Source organism: Halyomorpha halys, unplaced genomic scaffold (genome assembly GCF_000696795.3).
Source record: "Halyomorpha halys isolate HHAL.00 unplaced genomic scaffold, Hhal_1.1 Scaffold183.1, whole genome shotgun sequence".
In the NCBI taxonomy this organism is placed as follows: domain Eukaryota; kingdom Metazoa; phylum Arthropoda; class Insecta; order Hemiptera; family Pentatomidae; genus Halyomorpha; species Halyomorpha halys.
The window spans coordinates 675,151-682,408 of NW_027114717.1; positions in this window are offsets into that span (position 1 = coordinate 675,151).

Genomic DNA, 7,258 nt, shown 5'->3' on the forward strand with positions numbered 1-7,258 from the left:
AAGTGTTCACAACAAAGCAATAAAAAAAACTGGATAATACAAAACTGTCAACATAATATGCTTTACTCCTTTACATTTAACTTAAAATAATGAGAATAAATTTAAATAAATGAAAGCGTGAGATAAATGAAGATATTAATTGGCTTCGAAAACTATTTACATAATAGAATTTATATTTCACATACAAAATTAAACTTATTACATATTGTTACAATGTAAATATATAGTCTGTTCAGTTTGGTTTCACTATCAATGTTCAATGTTTTGTAAGTCACAAGATACGGATATGGGTGGCTTTACGATATATTGTCTATTTTCTTTAATGGTGGAACAATGTAGGAGGATGTGGTACAAACTATTATTGAAATAACTTTTGCAGAATGGACAGAGTTAGTTTGCCTTGAAAGTGATGGTTTAGCTTCCATGGTGTAGTTTGATATGCTCCAGGTTTCCTACTCTTAGTTGGCTGATGCACCTTATTTTTTTTTTAATTTAACCTGTATGTTAAATATGCTTCAGGTTTGGGTAGGTCAAAACTGCAGTGTTATTGATGTCAGTTGAGAAGTTGTAGTTCAAGAACATCACCTTTATGTCTCAATATTCCGTTTTCATATAAACTGTTGAACTCTTTTCTACATATATATTGGTGGGGTATCATATTGAGTTGTGAGACCCACTTGTATTCTAGTAATTTTACTATATTTCCTGTATATTATTATATAGTTTCAATATTCTTATATTGCACTATGCATTTTCTTCAATAATACTTATATACCTATATTGTCTGTTACCTTCTTATGTTTCATGTAATCATTAGTTATCTTTTTTTATTTTGTTTTTAGCCCTGAAACGTTAGCACTAATAAATAAGTTTTTATTTATTTGTATTCTTCACTGACCTTACCCCCAATTATCTTTTGATATACAAGTTATATTGTTTTATAATTTTTTTTTTTTAGAGAATATATGATAATTAAACTAGGTCTTAAAGATGTCAATTAATAATTATTACGAAAAATAAAAATTCATCTTAATAAGGAGAAAAAAATCACACATTAGCATTAAAATATGTTTATTTAGATTCAGCAACAATTCAAAAGGCATTGAATATTTGTCACATTCAATTGCAAAATTTTCATCTTGGCTAATAATATGGGTGCATATGTTTTTCTTTTATTATAAATTTATTTTAAATATTTATTTAATTTTTTTAAAGCAACATATTAAGGAAAATGTTTTCAACTAATTATTTTTTACAATTCACTTCATTTTCAATAAGGCAGATAAAAATAGAATATTTGTATTTGAATTATTTGATTCAAAAATGGTAGGTCAGTTTGTTGGTGTTATTTTTGAAAAGAATAAAAGCAGAATTTATGAAGTTTAATGAAATATTTATATTTATTGAAATTGAAAAATGATCTTTAATTTGTGACCGATTCCTCTAAGAAAAAAAATAATGAACGTAGATGATTGCTTACGGTTTAGATTTCAAGAAATAAAATGGGTTATGGTAGATAATTATTTATTCTGTAACAGTAGCAGACCTGAGACACCTCTGTGAATACCCTTAGGAAAAATCTGGCTGTTGAGCATGATCTTGTACAAATCACCTCCTTGCACAACCATTGTTCAAGAAACAGTGCTTCCTTACAAAGTACTGAACCACTAACCCTTCATGAGTTGTAGTGGTACACATTTTTAAAATTAAATTTGTTTAATAAAATTTTCATTATTATTTCATAAAAATTTTAGGAATGGAAACTATTAAAAATTAGTTAAAATAATACAAATAACAAGGATAAGGAATCGGGTTAATTTGTAATTGAATAATAAAAAAAAAAATTTGGGATCTCTTAGACTACACCTCAACAGTTAAAGGTTAAATTTAGTAGTTTTACTTTGTTCCTCCATAATTTTATTGTTTTATATACTTTTATCATACACAAGTTAATGAAACTTTTATATGATAAAAGTATATAAAACAAATGCTATTTTGGTTTCATTTTATTTATTCAAACTTTTTAAATAATCAGTAGTAGTCCTAAAATTTTTACTGGCAGTTTAAAATACACAATACATAGATAACAGGTAACAAGAATATACAACATTAACAAAATTGTTATTATTATACAAGCTTATAAATATAAGCATAACGTATAGATATTAATTTTAATAATCATACAATATATTCAAGGAATTAAAAAAAAAAATACAATTTTGAAATACTATTAACAGGATTGTGTCCCAACTTGAAGTATGAATTAAAAATCTCAAAACAAGGTCCCATTAACACTTCATTTAGGATATATTAACGTCTAAAATTTTTCATTGTTATGAATTATTTAGGTTATAATAAATAAATAAATATGCATTCCAACTACCTTATTAATGAAATATAAACAGTAACATTCATATCAAATGTTCTTCGGTCAGGAGGTGTCTTTAAAGAAAAACCTTAAGATGCAATTATATCCTAAACAAAGCGTTAACAGACATACCTTCATAAGTTTTTTTTTTTCACGTTTTGATATCCTTAATTCATATTTTCAGTTAGGACGCTTAATCCTGAAACACACAGTATAATTATTAACTGAACAGAATTAGTAAAATTCTATAATAATTAGTATAATTATTAACTGAACAGAATTAGTAAAATTCTATAATAATTAGTATAATTATTAACTGAACAGAAGTTGATTTAAAAAAATTAAAACAACATAAATCAGACAAATGTTCTACAGTTGATATTGATATATTTTGAAGATGTCAAACTTCTTTTTTCTTTATTGAAGTAATTGACACTGGGGCAGCTATGGCAGAGGCAAAAAATATCTTCAGAATTATATATTTCTTGCCTCTGCCATAGCAACCTTAGCGCTCTGTTTACTGCTGATTCTTTGATGTGCTGACTTAGGATGTTGTTAATTTACAAATAACAGATGTTAATAATAGATTTTAATATTATTTTGATTATAATACAGTTAAGTCTTGGTAATCAGAACTAATTATTGCCAGAACCAGTTCTGATAACCAAAAATTTGGATTAGTAAGAATTTAAAAACACATATCAGTACCTTGTTTTGATAGCAGCACAACTTAAAAAATAAAAGATTTTTAACTTTTGTGTTGGATGTATTCTTAAGATAATACCATAGACTGGAGTTATGTAAGATGGGTAATTTTGGGACAGTCTGCAATGGGACCAGTATAAAAAGTAATTTCCCCTATGGTACCTACCATCTTTGGAGTACATCTTATACATGATAAAAAAGTATTTTTTTTTTTAATGTTTTGCTCATAGAAAAACAAAGCAGTGATTTGAGAAACATTTATACAAGTATTCAACATTTTTTTTATTGAAAATGATTACAAAACATAAATTTAGAAGATAAACAAAGAGATGTTATGACATGCATATTATACATTCATATTAAAAAAAAAAAAATAATTTCGTAAAAAATCCTTCTAACAATTTCTATATTACAAATATAATATTCCTTTATTAATATTTCAGAGCTCTACTTCCAACTTCAGGATGAACAATATTATCCATATAGCCCCTCTTATATCCTACAAAACCTGCATTTCAAATTCTCAGCCCAATCCCGTATTATCAGGTTCTGTTTATCTAACTTCTACCCTCCACCTCACCGGAATGCTGCGTTTGACAAATCCTTTTTTACCCGAGCTGCCTTTATCTAGAACTCCATTCCCTCTACCATACGTCACATATCAATCCTTTCCTATTTTAAAACACTTCTCTTTAACCACCTTTTTCTTCTCCAAACTGAACCAACATAATAATAGTATAGGTAATATAAATATTGTACATTAGCATTTATTATTTGTAATTACTATAACTACCTTTTTTTCATGTACTTAGTTATTCAGTTTTTTTTCTGTATCAAAAATAATTGATTATAATACAAGTTGTAATTAAGTGCAGCCACACTGTTTTGGGCCAATATATTGTATAACCTTATAATTGTTCTAAAGGAACGTAGTCCTAGAATTATGAACTATTTTTCATTTCATTTCATTTCATATTAAAATATGAAATATTATTATAAATATTTTATAATATAGACTACTTAGATGTTTCATTTTCAATAACAAGTAGTCGTTATCACAAAACAATTAATTTATTACTAAGTATTTCAACATAGATAAATAGCACTATATAACTACTGCAAAGACAGTTCATCCTGAAGATGGGGAAAGAGCACCAAAATATCGATAAAGCAATATTATGTAATAAAGAAATCATAAGAACCTTTTCACAAAAATGTACATAAAATCTATATTTATGTAAGCTAAACCTTTCAAATGAAAAAAAATTGTAAAATCTTTAAGGAACGGTGTTTATTTACAACTGTAAATACAATATAATATATAAACAACTGTTTATTGTTTAGGTTGAAAAAAATAGTTTAGATAACAAAGACTACACGGTAAAAATGTTAAAAAAATTTTAATTCAATAACAATAATATATATACTTATATACTTAAGATTGTTCTAACATAATATTATTACGTACAATGGCACAAAGAACAAGTTATTATAATTCAATTCAAACAATACTAAAGATATATAAAAATGCAAATTACATTAAATTAGACTCAGTAATGAAGAACAATAGAACACTTAATAATAAAAACATAATACATAATAATAATAATAAACACAAAATAGCTAACACTAATAAACATTATAAATGGTTATAACACCTCACTAAAGGTTTCAACACAGTGTAGCCAAACTTTACATATATTAAAAAAATAAAATAAATGTTGATAATATTAAATGTTTGAATTTAAAAATTGGATTTGGAAATGGACAGAGTTCTTTCAAAAAGTTGTCCAAGGAGATGCTGTCAAAAGGAAAAAAAATAGTTAACAACTATTTATTTGCTAAAAATTCACTCCACTATCATCAGGGCTAAAAAAGATATAAAACAACTAAGAATATATTTTATTTTTTAAGGTATGTGTATACTGTATGAAGCTCTGCAAAGCGGTACTAAACATAGGCAGATAAATAGTTGTTAACTATTTTTGTTCCTTTTGTCTGCACCCCCAACCATCTTCATATTTTGAAAAAAAAATGTCAATTATATATATAAATATTAAGTTTGAGGTGTGATAATTACTTAAATTATTATATTTGATTCCTTCTTGAAGTAAATGACACTGCGGCAGCTATGGCAGAGGCAAAAAATATAATCCAACGAAATATATATTTCTTGCCTCTGCCATAGCTCCCTTAGTGCTATGTTTTCTTGTGGTTGCTGATTCTGTGATATGCTGACCAAATATAACCTGCACAATTGATACCATCTCTTCTACAAAGACTGTGTAACAAAAACACATGGAAGTTCTAATAGAAAAGCTCAATTCATTACCTTTTTTTGAGTGATAGTGGAGCATACTTTCATGTTGAAACTTTCAAGTAAATAATTTCCCAGATATATCATGAAAATATTTCCCCTTGAGAGTTTTTTGAGAAGTTTTACATAACTGCTCAAAAACCTTCAAGAGAGAAATAGCCAAGTGCATATTTCAGGCCTAAAACTTGACCTGTTTGTGAGAAAATTGTGTGTTCTTGAAAAATCTAGTTGAATTTTCGACTAAAAGGTCTTCCTGAGCTGAAAAAAAAAAAGCCCACAATTCTTAAAATTAGAGTGAAGTCCAAAATCTAGTCATACATACGGGGAGAAGATACCCTTTATCTTCTTCAGTGAATTAAGAACCCCATAAAATTACATGCTCTTACATTGCTAAGGTATGCTATGTGGGTGGTTCTCAAATAACTGGTACCTTTCAGGTCCCTAATTTTCAACCAAAAAAATTTTTCTGAATGTCTTTAAGTTAGCTCTTAGCTAAAACCACTAGCAAGCAAAACTTATTATAAGTGTATCTCTGTTTCTTATTGCTATAAATGACATACCATACCACATTAGCCTACTTGTTGAAGGATTCCTTCGATTAAAGGATGCTGACGATTTATTACTCTGCTGAAAATAAAGGTAATAAACCTCACAGGGCAGATAATGCAATCTACAATTTTACAAATACAAGAATGTGGGAGGGAGATAGGCTTCACATTTTCTGCCAAAAAATCACAAGAAATTAATAAATACAACAAATATTTTAATAAATGATTATGAAATTAAAAAAAAAAAAAATCATGCAAAAATCACAAAGTGAAATCAAAACAAGATTGTATGAAAATATTGAATCCCTTGAAAACATTTTACCAAAATAAGGGGCAGACTTGGATTTTACTTGAAGCAGACTGGCTACTTGGAATGTTTGAGGATTGAGGGGAAAGAGTATATGAGTTGATAGAGGAGAAAAACATCTGGGACATCTCCTAAGAATAGAACCTACGAAAATTGCTAGGAAGGTCTATCAAGCCAAGGTTGATGGAGAAGAGAGAAAAACGTCGACCAAGAAACAAATGGGAAGACAAAGTAAAAAAGGATTTCCTGAAAAGAGGACTCCAATGGAATGAAAGAAGGCATTCAGTGAAAGACTGGTAGAGCTGGGGAAAGTTCCATAGACTTCCTCCTCACATTGCATTGGCGGTACTAAAGGAGAGAATATGATGATGAAGCATCTAATCTAGTTGGCAGTGAGTGAACAGTAATATAGCCTAATAATACTATTCAAATGTTTTTGTTATCATGATATATAGTTCAAATTAAGTGTTGATGTTTATTGTTCTACTCAACTTTTCAATTATAGTTATAACAAACTGGTGAAGATGATGGGATGGTGAGTTATATATATTATAAATATATCAAAATATAACTTTGATTAAAAAGTTAATCAAAGTTATATTTTCTAATCAAGTTTAATTAAAAAATAGTAGCGAATCAATTGGTAAAGCAATATAAATTGGCACTGTTTTTGAACTATACATAATCAGAACAATGATGATAAAAACATTTAAATAATAGATTACCTATATGAGAAGGCTATATTGCTGTTCACTCACTGCCAACTAGATCATAACACTAACTGCCCTGGCAGTTAAATCAACATTAAAGATAAACAAATAGAAAAAAAAAATAAATGAAAAAGTATATTGAATAATATATATAAGAAGATGGTCAGGGTTGCAGTCAAAAGAGAAATAAAAATAGTTTACAACTATTTATTTTCCGGCGTTTCGCCCCACTTTGCAGGGCTTCATCAGGGCTAAAAAGATACAAAATGATACAATGATAAGAATAAAAATACAAAGATAAGA